Genomic DNA, 21028 nt, shown 5'->3' on the forward strand with positions numbered 1-21028 from the left:
CCCGTGCTCTCTAGGTGGGTGCCTGACTGCTGAACTTGAATTGTATTCTCGTGCTCTCCAGTTGGGCGCCTGACTGCTGCAGTTGAATTGTATTCTCGTGCTCTCTAGGTGGGTGACTGATTGCTGAACTTGAATTGTATTCCCGTGCTTTCCAGGTGGGCACCTGACTGCTGAACTTGAATTTTATTCCCGTGCTCTCTAGGTGGGCGCCTGATTGCTGAACTTGAACTGTGTTCCCGTACTCTCCAGGTGGGCACCTGATTGCTGAACTTGAATTGTATTCCCATGCTCTCTAGGTGGGTGCTTGATTGTTGAACTTTAATTGTATCTCCCTATTCTCCAAGTGGGTACCTGATTTCAATAAAAATAAACAAAACAAAGAAAATTTTCTGCCCCAGTTTGGTATCTGGGCACATATGTGAGTGTTAAACTGAATCATATTACCAAATATTACTAAGAATTTGAAAGCTAGATCCCATTATCTAGGAGGGTCCTGACAGCTCCTAGTTAAACGACAGTTTTAAATCTAAATTATATCTCCTAAAGGTATTACTTTCGCTACATCTTGTTATGTAAGCCTATATTAAACTACACCCCATTATCCAGGAGGGTCCTGACAACTCTTAATTAAATCCTATCTTAAACATGCAAACTTTGAAACCAACTATATTCCTTGGGGTACATTTATACTAGATTTTGCTACTTATGACTGTTTCAATTTTTAAACTAGGTCCCATTTTCTAGGAGGGTCCGTAGAACTTCAAATTAAATCCCATTATCCAGGCGAGTCTTGAGAGTTTACGGTCAAACCTGTCTGGTGCTTGCCTTTACTTATGGAGGGTTTCTCCGAAACAACGAAACTTTCTGCACCTGTTTCAATCAAAGAAAATCTTGTCAGTTTAAAATGTGGTGGTTAATTGATGGCATTCTTATGGAAGGTCTCTCCGCTGCCGTGCTTTATTTTAACTAGCTTCCACGAGCTGACCCTGAACCTCTTGGCTTTCTGACTGACATTCAACCCACATGATCTCGGATGACCCGAGTGTTCTATACCCGAACCGTTGTTTTACACCTCTGACCCCATTAACTGAACCTCTGCATCTCCCATGAAATTACTAAATCATTCCGCCGATGGAACTTTCGCTGGCACTTTATATCCCATTTTACATTATGCTATCTTTGGTATGTTCTGGCCACACTGTGCTTTGCAAATTTTGAAGTTGGTAGTGAGCTTTGAAATCCATTCTTATTTGCTTGACCAAGACTGACATTGAAACATCTTAGAGAAATGAAACCCAAAAGAACTGAAATGTGATGACCCTGAGAGTTAAGGATAAAGAAAATCCAAAACTGGATGACTTGCTAAAAAGGAAAAAGGAAAGGGATTTATCTGAGTGGAACAGCTGGTACCAATGATCATGACATGCATTTCGGATTAATTGGCCCAATTTGTCCAACCAATCAACTTTCAGTTGCCATATTTTGTTTCCCCGAAATTTCCATAACCTGATTTCTTCATGAAAAACCTGACCTTGTTCAGCCTGTGGTGCTATGAAAGGTTTTCACCAACAAGCGTCTCTTATTTGTTCATCTCCCAACTCACTTTCGCCTTATGGTGCCCATGAGGGTTTTCACCAATAAGATTCTCTCATTTTTTATTTCTCTCAGCTCACGTCGCCTTATGGTGCCCGTGAGGGATTTCACCAATAAGACTCTCTCATTTTCATTTTTTTTCCTACTTGGACCAGAGTGTTGCCCCTGATATGAATCACCTCCAATTGCTTGAATTGGCATTTCTCTAAGACTGGTCGAAAGGTCTTTCTTTGGACCGTAATGTGGGCTTTTGGATAGGGTTAGAAAGAAAGGGTATCAAAGGCTTAAAATAATTTAAATGGTTCAAAATTACAACTTTTGAAATCAGATTTCTTACAACAACCACAACTTCTGCCCCAGTTTCTTTGCTCGGGAACTTTTGGGATTTTATTTTGATGGGACCCAACCGTGCGGCTGCCTACGTATCCTTAAAAGGAATCATGTCGAACGTAGTTCATGTCATAGAAACTGCTTTGCTTTTGTGATTTTCTCTTTCTTTCCTTTCTCTTTTTTCTTTCTTTTTCTCTTCTTGTTGTTTTGTTATCTTCTTTTCTTCTTCTTTTTCTCTTTTTTTTTCTTTTTTTCTCTCTTTTTTTCTTCTTTTTCTTTTTCTTTTCATTATTTTCTTTTCTCTCTTTTCCTTTATTTATCTTTCACGCTTGCATTTCTAATCTTTGCTACTGATTCCAAAAGAGGGGTATGAAAGAAAATAAATAAGGCTCAAGGGGATAACAAAGTACAAAGTGTTTAGATAGCAGAACAAAATGTCTTCGTCATTCCAATCTTCAAAACATGTCAAGTACAAACAAATACAATTTAAATAAAGAAATCATACATAATATCTCTTGACCACATCGGAATTGATGGCCATTTCTACACATTTGCCTTCTATATTTGTTAAATACAAAGCACCATTGGACAACTCTTGTTACAACGAACAACCCCTTCCAGTTTGGGGCGAACTTGCCTTTTGCTTCAGCCTGATGAGGAAGAATGCGTTTCAATACTAACTGATCCACTTTAAACTTCCGTGGACGCACCTTCTTATTATATGCTCTTGCCATTCTCTGTTGATATAACTGGCCCTGACACAGTACTATTAATCTTTTCTCATCAATCAAACTCAGTTGCTCCATGTGGGTTTTGACCCATTCATCATCATCAATTCTGACCTCAGCAATAATCCAAAGGGACGGGATTTCAACTTCCGCAAGTATCACCGCCTCAGTTCCATATACCAACAAATAAGGACTTGACCCTACTGACGTACGAATAGTAGTGAAATAACCCAACAATGCAAATGGCAGCTTTTCATGCCATTTCCTGGACCCTTCCACCATTTTCTGAAGTATCTTCTTTATGTTCTTGTTGGTCGCCTCGACTTCTCCATTCCCTTGGGGAGGTAAGGGATGGAATTGCGATGTGTAATCTTGAACTGCTGACATACCTCTTTTATCAGATGACTATTGAGATTAGCACCATTATCTGTAATGATCACCTTTGGGATCCCAAACCGACAAATGATATTTAAGTGCACAAAATCGACCACCGCTTTCTTGGTCACAGACTTGAAAGTTTTAGCTTCAACCCACTTGGTGAAATAATCGATGGCCACCAAAATAAACCTGTGCCCATTGGACGTTGTTGGATTGATTGGTCCAATGACATCCATGCCCCACGCAACAAAAGGCCATGGTGCAGACATTGTGTGTAATTCAGATGGTGGAGAATGAATCAAATCTCCGTGCACTTGGCACTGATGAAACTTGCGCACGAAACTGATACAATCTCGCTCCATAGTGAGCCAATAATAACCTACTCAGAGAATCTTCTTTGTCAGTACGTACCCACTCATATGTGGTCCACAGACTCCAGAATGTGGTCATGATAGATGTGGCCTGTCTAGCATCTAAGCATCTCAACAGTCCAAGATCCGGAGTCCTTTTGTACAAAACCCCTCTACTGAAGAAAAATCTGCTTCCCAACCGCTGAATTGTTCTCTTTTGATCACTTGTGGCTTGTACTGGATACACCCCCATCCTGATATATTCCTTGATATCATGAAACCAAGGCTCACCATCAAGTTCTTCTTCCACCACATTATAGTAAGCATGCTGATCATGGACCTGAATATGCAAAAGGTCCACATAAGCCTTATCTAGATGATGTAACATTAATGCCAAGGTAGCCAAAGCATCAACAACCTCATTATGGATCCTTGGAATATGCCTGAACTCTACTGATCGAAACCGTTGGCAAAGATCATGCAAACATTGCCGGTACGGTATGAGTTTTAAATCCCGTGTTTTTCATTCCCCTTGGATCTAATGTACCAGAAGGCCCGAGTTTCCCAAGACCAATACTTCCTAGACACCCATGTCTGCAGCCAACCTCAAACCCAAAATGCATGCCTCATACTCAGCCATGTTGTTAGTATAGTAGAAACGAAGATCAGCCGTAATAGGGTAGTGATGCCCTGTTTTAGAAATAAGTACAGCCCCTATCCCGATGCCTTTCATGTTAGCGGCTCCATCAAAGAAAAGTTTCCAACCTAGATCTCCAACTGGTTCCAACTTATCAATTTGCATTACCTCTTCATCAGGGAAGTAAGTCTTCAAAGGCTCATATTCTTCATCTACTAGGTTCTCAGCCAAATGATCAGCCAATGCCTGGGCTTTCCTCGCATTCCTAGTCACATAGATGATGTCAAATTTTGTGAGCAAGATCTGCCACTTTGCGAGCCTCCATGTAGGCATAGGCTTCTGAAATATATACTTTAACGGATCCAAACGAGAGATGAGGTAAGTAGTGTAAGATGACAAATAGTGCTTCAACTTCAGTGCTACCCAAGTTAGGGCGCAACATGTCCTCTCAAGGTGAGTGTACTTAACCTCGTAAGATGTGAACTTCTTACCGAGATAATAGATGGTCTGCTCTTTCCTGCCGGTGATGTCATGCTAACCCAGCACACAACAAAACGAATTGTCCAAAACCGTCAAATACAGAACCAAAGGTCTCCCTGGTTCTGGTGGGACCAACACAGGTGGGTTTGACAAGTACCCCTTTATCTTATCAAATGCTTCTTGACACTCGTCTATCCACTTGACCGCATCATCCTTCTTCAACAGTTTGAAGATAGGCTCACAAGTTATCGTAAGTTGAGCAATAAACCTGCTAATGTAATTCAACCTCCCTAATAGACTCATCACCTCAGTCTTGTTCCTCGGGGTGGCAACTCTTGGATAGCTTTGATCTTTGATGGGTCCAATTCAATACCTCGATGACTGACTATGAATCCCAACAATTTTTCGGATGGCATACCAAATGCGCATTTTTCAGGATTGAACTTAAGATTGTACCTGTGGAGCCTTTGGAAGAACTTCCTCAGATCTTTGACGTGGTCAGACTTCTTTTTGGACTTTATGATCACATCGTCCACATAAACCTCGATCTTCTTGTGTATTATGTCGTGAAATATGGTCGTCATCGCCCTCATGTAAGTTGCCCTAACATTTTTCAAACCGAATGGCATGACCCGATAACAGTACGTACCCCATGGTGTAATGAATGTCGTCTTTTCTGCATCTTCCTCATCCATTAATATCTGATTATAGCCCGCATAACAATCCACAAAAGACCCAATCTCATGTTTGGCACAATTGTCAATCAGAATGTGGATATTTGGCAGTGGGAAGTTGTCCTTGGGACTTGCCTTGTTGAGATCACGGTAATGAATACACACCCTGGTCTTGCCATCCTTCTTTGGAATAGGTACTACGTTGGCTAACCAAGTGGGATACTGAGTGACCCGAATGACCTTTGCCTCAAACTGCTTTGTGACCTTTTCTTTAATCTTTACACTCATATCTATTTTAAACTTCCTCAACTTCTGCTTAACAAGAGGGAATGTCGGGTCAGTGGGCAATTTGTGAACCACCAAGTCAGTGCTTAAACCCGGCATGTCGTCATATGACCATGAAAAGGCGTCTTTGTACTCAAGTAACGCTTTAATTATCTCCTCCATGAGTTGAGGTTAAAGATGGACACTTATTTTAGTTTCTCTGATATTATTTGGGTCCCCTAAATTGATTGCTTTTGTATCACTCAGGTTAGGCTTGAGTTTTTCCACAAAATAACTTAATTCTTTACTAATCTCTTCAAAGGCCTCATCCTCATAATATCCCGATTCATCATCACACTCTATTTCTTGAATTACTATTTCAGAATTAAATTGGCTTTTAAGACTGGGCCGAAGATTCCTCATGCATGTCATGTTATTGAAACCAGCATAAAAAGAACTGTACAAGGAAGAAAAGAAAACAAAAATAAAACTGTCTGGAATGAGGAAAAACGGAAATTGCATTTCATTGAAATTAAAAGATAACAAGGTTTATACATCCAAACGGACGAAACATAGAATCTGAATTATAACCCTGGAATAATCTAGATAAACTGAAAGAAAATCAAAGCAAACTACCAAAACTCCTTCCTGGTAGGGAGAGGAGTAGTATCCCAATTGTAAATCTTTGTACTAGGCCCAACAAAATGCACATCTGCCTTGCTAGAACCCTCTCCAGCTTCCACCATGTTCACATCATCGAATAACTTCTCAAACCTTTCAATCAACTCTTTATCAGGACCAACCACAAAATTGAGAACTGTTGTTATTGGGTATTTCTTGGTTCCAAGCCTGACAAATGATCTGGAGAGCCGTGGGATGGGCTATGGGAGGACCTAGGCCCTTTGTTTCAACTTTCTGGCTCTTTTCACGTCTGAAACTGTGGGCTTGAACCCCAAACCAATTGTATCCATGTTTTTTGGGAGAGACACCGGCTGTATGATACCTTGCAGAGTTGCACCCAAACCCTTGACCGGTACAAAACCATTTTTCAACATTTCAACGTCTACCATGAATGATGCAGCAGCTACCCTCGGAGTTGGAATGCATTTCCCTTCTGGAATTTTCTCTACCGATACCGTGTCAAAAACCTGATAAACCCATGGCTCCTTATCGTCTTCAAACTCAATGAATGGCACAATGGCATCACTATGAGCACACCGATTATCCTCGCCGTGCACAATGATTTCCTGTCTATCATATTCAAACTTTACCATCTGATGCAGTGTAGACGGGACTGCTAGGCAGCGTGAATCCAGGGTCGGCCAAACGGCATATTATAAGAAACAACCACATCGAGCACCTAGAACTCCATGGTAAATTCAACTGGCCCTATTGTAAGCTCAATCACTATGTCCCCGACTGAATCTTTCCCTCCACTGTCGAATCCTCGAACGCAGATACTACTCTTGTAACTTCTTTTATCATCCACCTTCAACTTGTTCAGAGTGGACAGAGGGCAAATGTTTGCACTAGAACCATTATCCACCAGTACCCGAGTAACCATGGAATATTCACATTTCACCATAAGATAGAGGGCTCTATTGTGCTCGGTACCCTCCACGGGCAACTCATCATCAGAAAAAGTGACTCTGTTTACCTCAAATATTTTGTTAGCTATCTTTTCCAAGTGGTTTACTGAGATTTTGTCAGGAACGTGGGCCTCATTCAGGATCTTCATCAAAGCTCGACGGTGCTCGTCTGAATGGATCAATAATTACAATAGTGAAATCTGAGCCGGTGTCTTCCTCAACTGCTCCACAATGGAATAGTCCTGCACTTTCATCTTTCTCAAGAATTCCTCTACTTCTTCCTCGATCACAACTTTCTTCACTAGCACCGAGTTATCTTTGGAGATCTTAGCTTTTCTCAACTTTTCAAGGGCAAAGCATCTCCCTGATCGTGTCAAACCATGGGTCTCACAAACTTCTTCTTTAACCTCTTTCCCCTTGTAATTCACTGTCACTCGTTCATAATTCCACGGGACCGCCTTGCTGTTGACTATCGATAATTAAGTTACCGGCTTGATAATGATAGGATCTATGCGGGCACCCTCCACAATTACAACAGGCTTGTTCGCCACTCCTAGCACAACCACTTTTGCTCTTTCTTGTTTTACTACCACATCACTTGGGGGTCCCCTTATTGACTACTGCAGATGGTTCACTGTTTGCCCCGCTCAACCTGATCACTAATTTCTCACTTGTTGGCTTTTCAACCGGCCTGACTTCACTGGACTTAATCATCATGATGGTCTGTGAAGGCTTCTTATGCTCCCCTCCCCTATAAACTATCTCGATCATATTTTCTCATGATGGGCCGGCAACGGATTCTGGTTGATATTGGGCACCTCCGGAGCTTGGACCTCAATCCGATTAGCATCAATGAACTCTTGAATAGCTGTTTTCAATTGTCAGCATTTCTCTCTATTGTGCCCTGGAACACCAGAACAATATTCACAACTCACAGAGTGATTAAGATTCCTTGGGGGAGGGTTTGGCAGTTTTGGCTCGATCAAACTCAGCATATCCAATTGTCGTAACCTGTGGAACAAACTGGTATAGGATTCTTCCAATGGAGTAAAAGTTTTCTTCTTCTGCAACCTCTCATTCTTAAATGCTTGGTTGGGCCGGAAACCTGATCCAGGAAGGTTTCGGTAGGCTCTTGGGGGTGGATAGGCATTTTGTGGAGCTGGGTTTGTATTTTGTGGGACTGGCGCATGCCATTGTGCATGGGCCGGAAGTTGGCTGTATGTTTGGGCATGGTGGACAAATGGGGGTCTGGTGACAGTTAGTAGTGTTGTGGTGGGCTATATGGGGTATGAGGGTAGGTTTGGTGGTGGGGTCGAGGCTGGTTATAGTAGTGTGATGGGCCCCTGGGTCCGAACCAAGCTCTTGACTCGATCGTTGCGACATCCTCTTTCTTTTTCTTTCCAATTGCTCCCCCAGTTCCACTTTGAATGGCCTGGGTGTTCGCCTTGATCGCCGAATAGATCATGATTTTGTTTGTCTTGAGCCCTTCTTCTACCCTCTCGCCCATTTTTACCACTTCATTGAAGGACTTGCCTATAGTCGATACCAGATGTCCGTAATAAGCAGGTTCTAAGGCCTGTAGAAAATAATCCACCATTTCACTTTCTTTCATTGGAGGGTCAACCCTCGCTGCTTGCTCTCTCCAATGAAAACCATATTCTCTGAAACTTTCATTGTGCTTTTTCTCAAGTTTCATCAAAGACAGATGATCCGGAATAATCTCGAGATTGTACTGGAAGTGACAAGCAAATGCCTGGGCCAGATCATCCCATGTGTACCATCTTCCGTAATCCTACCGAGTATACCATTCCAGCGCTGAACTACTCAGACTCTAACTGAAATACGCCATTAGCAGCTCGTCTTTCCTGCTAGCTCCCCTCATTTTGCTACAAAAACCTCTCAAATGCGCCACTAGATCAGCGTGCCCATCATACAAATCAAACTTTCTCATCTTAAACCCTGCCGACAATTGCACATCTGGAAGCAGACATAGGTCTTTGTAGGACACACTTACTTGACCTCCCAACCCCCTCATGTCTCTGAATGACTATTCCGGGCTTTTAACTATTCTGAACATCTCCTCCTGTTCGAGATTTTTAGATGGTTTTTCGGTTTCTGCAAGGAGGTCAAAATGAGGAGTGTAGGAATAGGGTTCTGGAACCTTGAAAGTGGGCTCCGGGGGGTAATACTGGTTGTCGTGAGTCTGGAACAGAGGCTCACTGGAGGATTGGTGTAATGCAGCGGGTGGGGGTGCCATAAAAATAGGAGTGACTGGTGGAGAAGGGTACGTGACTTGTTTGGGTGGTGGAGCTTGTGATGTATGGGAAGTGGTGTCGTGGCATTGTTGGTAGAGGGGAAAGTCCGGATATGAGTTCATAGTGTGAGATTCCTGGGGCTGAGCCAATGGCGGGATAAAATCAGGGTTGGCGGGGTAAACTGGCGGTGGGTGCCCTTTTGCCCATGCTTGTTACATTTCAGTCATCTGCTACTTCAGCTTATACAACTCATCTTTCAGATTAACCTCCGATTCTTTCACCTCTTTTGACAGATCGTCAATACTTGCCTCAAGTTCCTAGTTGGCCATGTTCAACTTGTTTTTGGACCGGGTGTTGTAGGAGTGAGTTGCCAGAATGACAATCAATCTAACCACCTGCCTGAACTGGAATTTCATTAATAACAAATTTGTTAGCGATTAGGGCTTTAACAGATAGGCAACCGCACATTTTAGGAGTGAATGCACCTAAGTAGTTAACCGTTTCTATTATGCATTGGATCGGTTGCTTGCGTCATCCCGACTTTTCCTTATTTCCATTTGCAACTTCTCTTTTCTCTCCCTTTTTTTTTTATCTTTTTCATTCTTGCCTTTCCTTGCTTGATCTCTTTTATTTATTCTCTCATGTATTTTTCTTGTTTTGCCATTGTTCCCTCCCCACGGCCTCTTATTTTTCTCTCTTTTCTTTTCATGTTATTCTCTTGTTTTTTCTCTTTTTTTTTTCTTCTTTTCTCTTTTTTCTTTTGGTTATGGTCGAATCATATGTATATTGCCTACGTATCATGACCCCGCATGAATTAGACCAAGCGTAGTCTGGGGGATAAGTGTAAAAATAATAAAACATTTTGGAATTTTCAATTTTTTCATAAAAAGAAAATGCTTTGATTACAAAGACTCAAAAACTAACAGACTCAAAAATGAAACTAGCAGACTCCAACAGCAAGATGAAAACACAGACTTGAAAACAAACTAACAGACTCCAAAGGAAAGAAAATATAGACTCGAGTAAAAATCATGAATACATGAATGCCTCAAATGCTCCTGGGGCCCGCGGGACATCATTCGGTCTCGCCATGGGCCTACGCGCTAAACCCCTTGGAGGTGGTAGAGATCTTTCATTATCTGGCGGAAAAAGGTCATCACAGTGGCAAAGAACATGGATCTGATCATATCCTCACAACTACTACACTTCATCGTGATGTAGTCGACGATCCTTCTGAATCTCTCTCTCTTATGACACCCTTTTCTTGCAACAAACGCCCAATCTAATGGGCCCTGGCTTCCAAAGTTTGTTCAGATACATGATTCTGTTCTTGAAGTTGTTGAAAATCTCTTTCTAACTGTGCCATCGCTGCGTAACAATGTTCCCTTTCTGCCTTAAAATCTTTTACCTGCTTGATCATTTTTTTCCCAAAGATGGTAACCCTTTTCTTCAACCCCACAATCTCATTGTCATATTTCTCTTTTAACTGTTTAACCAAGCGCTCTCATTCCTCCGCATTCTTAGCCAATTTTGTTCGAGCCCTTGCTAGTTCACCCTCGGCCTTATTCAGATCATATCATACTCACTCACCTTTTGCCTAAGATTATTTATAAGTTTTTCATGTTTTGCGCTTCTGGTGGGATTTTCTGCCGCTATTTTCATTTTTTGAATCTGGGCTTGAAGGCCTCATTTTCTTTGGCTAGATTTTTCTTTTCACCCTCATCCGCTGCGGCTTGCAAACCATTCTTGAATTGGAGATCCCTGACTTGCCTTTCCAGCTTTCTTATTATGGCCCTGTACTCATTCTCCTTGACCAACCAAGCCCACTGTTCTTGCAATGCCTCAACGAATTCCCGAATGTGAGGCTTTTTGGCTGGTCTTTTAGGTTCAGCCCTTGTGGTGTTCTTCATTCTATACTAGGCAAGATAGGCGGGTGAGACCTCGCCTCTAGATAGGTCACGCACTCGAGTGTTCGCTGTCAAATACTGGCACTCGTTCCAAATAGAACGAACTGTTTCTTCATGAAATTGGCCATCGGAGCTAACCTCGACCGCATACACACTAAGATCTTCATCTGGGTGCATCACCTAACACCTTCCCAACTGTCTCATCACCCGGTATGGAGCGTAAGGATGAATGCCTCGAAAACCCATTAGGAGGAAGTAAGGACTAGTAGTGGGCATATATACAATTTCTTCAACAGGAAGCCAACTCAGTGTCCATTCTATTTGCCCCCGCAGGGATACCCAATCTCCAAACCCCTCTGGGAACTTTAACCCTGAAATCCTTGTGTCGAACTCTTCAATGCAACTTTTCTCTGCGGATCCATAACTCATATATTGAGGGCGGTGACACAGGTGTTCGATCATCCACATCTTTAGTAGCAAATTGCATCCCTCGAAGAAATCTGCTCCATCTTTACAAGCTATGAGAGTTCGGTATATCTCAGATACTATCATGGGGGAAAGGGTGCTCTTGGCATTGGTAATCAAGACTTTGACGACTCCACCCACCCGTAGATCGATATTCCCATCTTTTCGGGGAAATACCACGAGGCCTAAGAAAGCTACCATGAAAGCGAAATGCCTATGCTCATCCCATTTTGCTTGGTTCCCTTTGCCACAAACCCCGCTTTCCGGGTTGTTGAATCCTCCTACATGCCCATACCTTTGGTATATAAAACGTATAGTGGAAAAACCGTCCTCCAACTCTGAGTACGAGACTCCCTTGCTTATTTTTAGCAAATCCATGGATTTGTGAGAGTTAACGGCTCTTGGGGCGATCAGATACTTATGCCTCGGACCTTCAGTACTTCCCATATAACCTGCTATCTCTTCTAAGGTGGGTGTGAGTTCAAAATCCGAGAACTGCAAGACATTGCGAGCTGGGTCCAAAAACGTAACCAACGCCTTTATGATGTCTCCTCTAGGCCTGATCTTCAACAACCCGGTGAGGCCTCCCAAATGTAGATTGACCTTATCTTGCTCTGATTTACCCAGATCCTCCCACCACATATGTAACTCCAAAGGGATCTTGTTCATGACTGCTATTTGCAAACTTTGACTCGTGCTCATTCTACACATTTATTAGGGTGATTTTCATTAAAAGAAAATTATGATTCATTTTGACTCAAGAAAAATGACCATTCTTTTTCAAAATTTTCACAAAAATATCCGACTTTGCCAATACGGCCTTTCAGCACTTCGAAAATGAAGATTTTAAGGTTGTGTCGGCTAACCAGCCAAAACCTTTAAAAGTAATTAAAGGTGGCTCTTTTTGCAAAAACAGCCTTCCAGCGCCCTTTTGAGGGACATTCGACTATTTTTGACAAGAATGGCATCACCTTACTTATTTGCAATAAACATAAATTTTTGCTCTTTTTGGGTTATTTTTGCAAAAAAAAAGAAGTTGGACCTGATGGGGGTTGCCTACGTATCTTGCATCCAGTGAGAATCAAACTGACGTAGTTCGGGCAATTTTGACAATACAAAATCCAACTTTTCTTTTTTTTTTCAAAACAAAACAAAAATTTCTCCTTTTTTTCAAAATTTTGGCAGAGTTTCAGTATATTTTGGGACATCGATTTTGCAAAAACAAGCAATTATCCCTCTTAGCCCTCACATTGACTTTCCTTCTCTCAACCTTTTCCCTATAAGTCGGTCAACATGCAAATCCGAAGCAAATAAATGCACAAGTAGCAAGTAGGATGCATCAGGATGGTCTTTTCATTTCAGCTACACCTGTCCTAGACAGACCCAACCCCTGTGTTATGTCTCCAAAGTCGAATGCACATGATGCAGATAAGCCTTCCTACTAGGGATCCGACATGAGGCTGAGTTATTCTAGGTTTAAAACCTAGGTGTATTGTTCTAGACCTGGCTTACCCGAGCGGACATCTCAAGCCGAGGGGGGGTTGCGTACCGATAACCAAAAGATCATCCGGCTTTGTAATTTGTCTGAACCTCATTCTATTTGGGATATGACACTAATAGAAAGAAGTCACGACCAGCGTGCACTCCTCGAAAGAGAAAAGAGAGGGGTTTCATAGCAGTTTATATATAGTTCACAGAATATCAAAGCGGTAAAAGCAGCATTTAGCACATTAGACCCGAATATGTGAATAAAACCAGATAATAAATAAAGCCCAATATAACAATTCCTCTAAGCTCGAATTCTGAACCCTGAACTAGAGATTCTAGGTTCGATCACCAGCAGAGTCGTCAGAGCTGTCACACCTCCTTTTTACTACACACATAAGGGTGTATAAGGGAGTTTTTTCCCATTTAAAGTGACAATCGAAATGATATTATTTATTTATTAAATCAGAGTCGTCACTTGGGATAATTTATGGTGTCCCAAGTCACCGATTAAAATCCCGAATCGAGGAAAGATTGACTCTTTCTTACAGTCCGCGAGCACAAAAATCCGGGTAAGGAATTCTGTTAACCCGGGAGAAGGTGTTAGGCATTCCCGAGTTCCGTGGTTCTAGAACGGTCGCTCAAATGTTATAATTGTCCTATTATCTGATTTTCTATACATGTTTTAACTTATGGTGCAATTTTAAACTTTAAAACCGTTTTTATTTATTATTTTTCAGGAAGATTTAACGTCATCTAAAACACATTTTGAACCACGTCACATAAATGCACCCGTGGTCCACGACACATTTTATTTAACGTTGTTGAGATTCGGATTTGGGTCACATAAATGCGCACCCGAGTTTAGGAAGGTAAATTATTAAAATAACACGTCTAAACCAACTATTACTTCTAAGGATAAACAAGATTAATTAAGTGAGGGCCATGCAATTTAAGGTTTTGTTCGGCACGGCACGCCCCAGTTCCAATTTTAAAAAGGTAATTCAAACTATATTTGGAAGGCCATAAACTATTGGTCGTTTCGAATGGCACACCTCAACTAATTAAAGACCTAATTAACTAATTAAGGGAGACTTATGGGGATTCTAAATATTTTTAACTAAAGGTTTTACCGTACTAAATTACTTAAAAGCATCGTATTAAAGGACCACAAGCCCAAAAGGAAACTACTTCAATCAAGCAACTAGACAAACTCCCTGGAAAAAAAACTATTTTCAAGCTTTGGGCCCAAGATGAGCCCAATTCAGGGTGAGGAAAGACGCCATAGGTCTGAGTTTGACTGTTCTTCAGTTGGGCCTGCGTTAGGCCCAATTTCTTACTCCCAATCAATATGCCAATCAATGAATGCTAATTAACTGACACTAGCATGGAGCATGGAATCAAGTTTAAACAAATTCTCATTCTGATTTAAAAAAAAAATAGTAATATGACTTAAATAAGCTAAGTTTCTAGTACCACCTTTCATGCACTTTTTTTTAATCAATCTTGCCATGAAGATGCGACAACCACAACAGACTAGTTATTTACTTAAAGAGCAATCCCAGTGTGAAGAAAAGTAAATACCCAAAACCATTCAATCCTAAGTACTCATATGTAAACGAAAGCAAGTTAAATACAGATTATAGAATGATGGGATCATATTTCTAGTTGTGAATAAAATAAACCATTACTTGACAGCACATTTAAAGGTGAATTGATGCTAAAATAGTACTGTCTTAAGCAGAAACCGAACATATATCCACAAAACCTATGAACACCAAACGAGTTCTTTACAATAGCCTTAAGAACCATTCATATAAACACAAAACTTGAATTCATTTACCCTCTTCTGCTAGAGTTCATAATTCTTACCAAAGTTAGAAACACATTCAATATGAACCAGGAAGAAATGAAGGTGACAAGAAAACTAGCAATCTGATTGATCTTAAAAAAAACAAAAGAAACTACATCTACAAGTTAGTATGGCACAGTTTGCCATTTAATCAAATAAAGCTCTTGTTCTTACACTTCACATATCAATGGAATGGGAAATACCTGGAAAAGCAAAGAAAATAAGAATAAGGAAAGGTCAGCAGCAACAAAGCAATACCAGCAACAACGTAACAAATTGAAATTAGATTTCTAGACTTAGATTCAATCCATTTTTACACCCAGATTAATCAAAAATTCTTCAGAAATTGAGTGTCTCCAGAATTATAAGAGAAATGCAATGGAACAGTAATTTGTTTTTCTTTTGATATTTTCAGCCGTTTTGGATTTGTATCCTGTCTGATCCCCTCCTCAATATTCAGCTAATGGGGCCTTTATATAAAGGTGTTAGGGCAACAATAAAGGGTTCAAAGTTTGCTTGTTAGTCCCTTTTTAATTTTTAGTATTGCTATTGTGCCCCTGATGTTAAAATTTAATCCCCACCCCCAGCTTCCTAGAAGCTTCCCTAGGTAGTTATACAAGATTGCCTCAACTTAAATTCCTAAATCACCCTCCAATACCCCCTGTTTTTACTTTAGCCTACCAAACGGGTCAAGTTGACCCATGGTCTTTGGCCTGCTGCATGGGGCGGTTCTATGACCTTTGGGATTTTGACCCAGATTGTGATTAAAACCCATAGGCCGCAAATAGGCGAGCCCAGCAATTTTTCCATTTTGGTCATGTATTTTTCTTGTTTTGCCATTGTTCCCTCCCCACGGCCTCTTATTTTTCTCTCTTTTCTTTTCATGTTATTCTCTTGTTTTTTCTCTTTTTTTTTCTTCTTTTCTCTTTTTTCTTTTGGTTATGGTCGAATCATATGGATATTGCCTACGTATCATGACCCCGCATGAATTAGACCAAGCGTAGTCTGGGGGATAAGTGTAAAAATAATAAAACATTTTAGAATTTTCAATTTTTTCATAAAAAGAAAATGATTTGATTACAAAGACTCAAAAACTAACAGACTCAAAAATGAAACTAGCAGACTCCAACAGCAAGATGAAAACACAGACTTGAAAACAAACTAACAGACTCCAACGGAAAGAAAATATAGACTCGAGTAAAAATCATGAATACATTAATGCCTCAAATGCTCCTGGGGCCCGCGGGACATCATTCGGTCTCGCCATGGGCCTACGCGCTAAATCCCTTGGACGTGGTAGAGATCTTTCATTATCTGGCGGACAAAGGTCATCACAGTGGCAAAGAACATGGATCTGATCATATCCTCACAACTACTACACTTCATCGTGATGTAGTCGACGATCCTTCTGAATCTCTCTCTCTTATGACACCCTTTTCTTGCAACAAACGCCCAATCTATTGGGCCCTGGCTTCCAAAGTTTGTTCAGATACATGATTCTGTTCTTGAAGTTGTTGCAAATCTCTTTCTAATTGTGCCATCGCTGCGTAACAATGTTCCCTTTCTGCCTTAAAATCTTTTACCTGCTTGATCATTTTTTTTCCCAAAGATGGTAACCCTTTTCTTCAACCCCACAATCTCATTGTTATATTTCTCTTTTAACTGTTTAACCAAGCGCTCTCATTCCTCCGCATTCTTAGCCAATTTTGTTCGAGCCCTTGCTAGTTCACCCTCGGCCTTATTCAGATCATATCATACTCACTCACCTTTTGCCTAAGATTATTTATAAGTTTTTCATGTTTTGCGCTTCTGGTGGGATTTTCTGCCGCTATTTTCATTTTTTGAATCTGGGCTTGAAGGCCTCATTTTCTTTGGCTAGATTTTTCTTTTCACCCTCATCCGCCGCGGCTTGCAAACCATTCTCGAATTGGAGATCCCTGACTTGCTTTTCCAGCTTTCTTATTATGGCCCTGTACTCATTCTCCTTGACCAACCAAGCCCACTGTTCTTGCAATGCCTCAACGAATTCCCGAATGTGAGGCTTTTTGGCTGGTCTTTTAGGTTCAGCCCTTGTGGTGTTCTTCATTCTATACTAGGCAAGATAGGCGGGTGAGACCTCGCCTCTAGATAGGTCACGCACTCGAGTGTTCGCTGTCAAATACTGGCACTCGTTCCAAATAGAACGAACTGTTTCTTCATGAAATTGGCCATCAGAGCTAACCTCGACCGCATACACACTAAGATCTTCATCTGGGTGCATCACCTGACACCTTCCCAACTGTCTCATCACCCGGTATGGAGCGTAAGGATGAATGCCTCGAAAACCCATTAGGAGGAAGTAAGGACTAGTAGTGGGCATATATACAATTTCTTCAACAGGAAGCCAACTCAGTGTCCATTCTATTTGCCCCCGCAGGGATACCCAATCTCCAAACTACTTGCTACCTATACTCATCCCATTTTGCTTGGTTCCCTTTGCTACAAACCCCGCTTTTCGGGTTGTTGAATCCTCCTACATGCCCATACCTTTGGTATATAAAACGTATAGTGGAAAAACCGTCCTCCAACTCTGAGTACGAGACTCCCTTGCTTATTTTTAGCAAATCCATGGATTTGTGAGAGTTAACGGCTCTTGGGGCGATCAGATACTTATGCCTCGGACCTTCATTACTTCCCATATAACCTGCTATCTCTTCTAAGGTGGGTGTGAGTTCAAAATCCGAGAACTGCAAGACATTGCGAGCTGGGTCCAAAAACGTAACCAACGCCTTTATGATGTCTCCTCTAGTCCTGATCTTCAACAACCCGGTGAGGCCTCCCAAATGTAGATTGACCTTATCTTGCTCTGATTTACCCAGATCCTCCCACCACATATGCAACTCCAAAGGGATCTTGTTCATGACTGTTATTGGCAAACTTTGACTCGTGCTCATTCTACACATTTATTAGGGTGATTTTCATTAAAAGAAAATTATGATTCATTTTGACTCAAGAAAAATGACCATTCTTTTTCAAAATTTTCACAAAAATATCCGACTTTGCCAATACGGCCTTTCAGCACTTCGAAAATGAAGATTTTAAGGTTGTGTCGGCTAACCAGCCAAAACCTTTAAAAGTAATTAAAGGTGGCTCTTTTTGCAAAAACAGCCTTCCAGCGCCCTTTTGAGGGACATTCGACTATTTTTGACAAGAATGGCATCACCTTACTTATTTGCAATAAACATAAATTTTTGCTCTTTTTGGGTTATTTTTGCAAAAAAAAAAAGAAGTTGGACCTGATGGGGGTTGCCTACGTATCTTGCATCCAGTGAGAATCAAACTGACGTAGTTCGGGCAATTTTGACAATACAAAATCTAACTTTTTTTTGATCAAAACAAAACAAAAATTTCTCCTTTTTTCAAAATTTTGGCAGAGTTTCAGTATATTTTGGGACATCGATTTTGCAAAAACAAGCAATTATCTCTCTTAGCCCTCACATTGACTTTCCTTCTCTCAACCTTTTCCCTATAAGTCGGTCAACATACAAATCCGAAGCAAATAAATGCACAAGTAGCAAGTAGGATGCATCAGGATGGTCTTTTCATTTCAGCCGTTTTGGATTTGTATCCTGTCTGATCCCCTCCTCAATATTCAGCTAATGGGGCCTTTATATAAAGGTGTTAGGGCAACAATAAAGGGTTCAAAGTTTGCTTGTTAGTCCCTTTTTAATTTTTAGTATTGCTATTGTGCCCCTGATGTTAAAATCAGATGTTCCATTTAATCCCCACCCCCAGCTTCCTAGAAGCTTCCCTAGGTAGTTATACAAGATTGCCTCAACTTAAATTCCTAAATCACCCTCCAATACCCCCTGTTTTTACTTTAGCCTATCAAACGGGTCAAGTTGACCCATGGTCTTTGGCCTGCTGCATGGGGCGGTTCTATGACCTTTGGGATTTTGACCCAGATTGTGATTAAAACCCATAGGCCGCAAATAGGCGAGCCCAGCAATTTTTCCATTTTGGTCATTGAAAGAAAAATGAATGGAGCAGAACAACAGAAGAAAATGCAAATGACAAACAAGCAGGAAAAGTGAAAAATCAAAAAACTACTAAAGAAGAAAAATGTTAATTACACTAATATGCTTATAATTATTAACATGACTCAAATTTTAAATATGCGACATATATCAACTAGTACTTAACAAAAGAAATGAGAGGAAACAGATCAAATGCAATTGAGATGCATTAAGTGACGGACAGAAAAGAAGTGACATAGCAAGGGAGGAAGACAGAGGAAGGTGAATATGGAAAAGCAGAAAAAATGACAAGAAGCAGAGAAAATACCTAATATAATCAACGCAGGACGAAGACTTGAATGGACTTCCATTGTTCTCCGATTTGAGGTGAAAAAGTGTGTTAGTCGATTTGTTCTTACGAGAACAAATGTTTAGCACTCATTTTAGCCCAAAATCAACTTCGAAAACTTAGAGAGTAACGGGATCGGACCTTTAAATGATGGATCGAAGGAGGGTACAAATCTAGGGTTCTTGTTTTAAGATCCGAAATTAAAGAAAAGTGGAGAATATTTGGGGGAAAATGGTTGTAGTTTAGTTCTTAAATGACTATGGGGATTATGTGGTCGAGATTTGGTGGCGAATTGGAGCTGTCTCAATGGTAACAAGGGCAAATTAGGGTTTTGATATGAAGGAGACAAAGTACAGGGTTGTTTGGATGAACTGAGTGGTCTCTGAAGTTTCTTAGACACTCTTATGTGATTAAAGAGATGTGCTATGGACCGTTTGATGAAACAAAATAAAGGGCCCCGATTGACTTAGCACTAACAAACTCTAAACGACGTTGTACTCTTCCCATACTACGTCATTTCATGTGTCTCATAGACTGGGGCTTGGACCGAATGGGGGAGAGGGTTAGGGCAGGTCTTGGACGGGTACAGGGGAAACTCGATTTGGGCTTAGGGAATTCTAATGAAAATGGCCCAAATATCAGAGTTCTTTCACTCCTTTTCTTTTTCTTCTTACTTTTTCCCAAAATTAAATTAAAATCTAAATTAAATCCTAAAACCTAACTAATCTATCAAAAACACTAATTAAACCTAAATAATAATGATCACCATTAATAAAGAAAAAAACTAAAAGAAAACTACTCAAAAGTTCAAAATTAAAATTAAAACGTGCAAATTAAACTATTTTTTGTATCTTTTCCATTTTTATAAACAACTAATTTGCTAATTAATCTTAAAATGTAGAATTAAATCCTAAATGAAAATGCCATGTATTTTTGTATTTTTTCATTAATTAAACAAAATTAACATGCACAGACAATATGCAAATGATAACAAAAAATGCCACAAAAATCCACAAAATTGCAAACAATGAAAAAAAAGTTATTTTGTTTCGAATTTATGGGAGTAATTCATATAGGGCAAAAATCACGTTCTCACAGGGTTCGACCAATTGATACATTTCCACAAATAATTAAAATTCAATTTCTTGGTTTGTATCTTCAATTTATTGAAACAAGATATACAAATTACTAATAGACTGAATGAAATCTCAAAGAATCCCACATTCAAGGTATTGCTAAGTAAATACATATATATCTTAACTTAAGATTTACTATTCTAGCTTAATTCAAATTATATTTTTTTGAATCATTTTATTCGCGAGGAGTTGGATGAGAAGAAACTCTCACGTCCGGTTTTGTAGAGATGGAATTCAAAAACAACCATCAACTATAACCCCAAAAGAACCAGATTCATTAAACAACATAGAGGAAAAATGAAGGGAACATCTCATCGAGGTAATCATATTTCTTTCGGTAAATGTCACGACCCAAAAACCGAACCGGTCATGATGGCACCAATCGTGAAACTAGGCCAGTCGACATAACTCCCGAATCTACCATTATTCAATAAATGTTATTTTTATAGCATTTATTAATCAATAATCTCGTGATGTAAATTTAAAAGAAAAGTGCAGAATAATTACACAAGCCCGACATCGGGGTGTCACTAGTCATGAGCATCTACTAAAATCTGAATA

The sequence above is a fragment of the Nicotiana sylvestris genome, chromosome 1 (genome assembly GCF_000393655.2).
Source record: "Nicotiana sylvestris chromosome 1, ASM39365v2, whole genome shotgun sequence".
Classification (NCBI taxonomy): domain Eukaryota; kingdom Viridiplantae; phylum Streptophyta; class Magnoliopsida; order Solanales; family Solanaceae; genus Nicotiana; species Nicotiana sylvestris.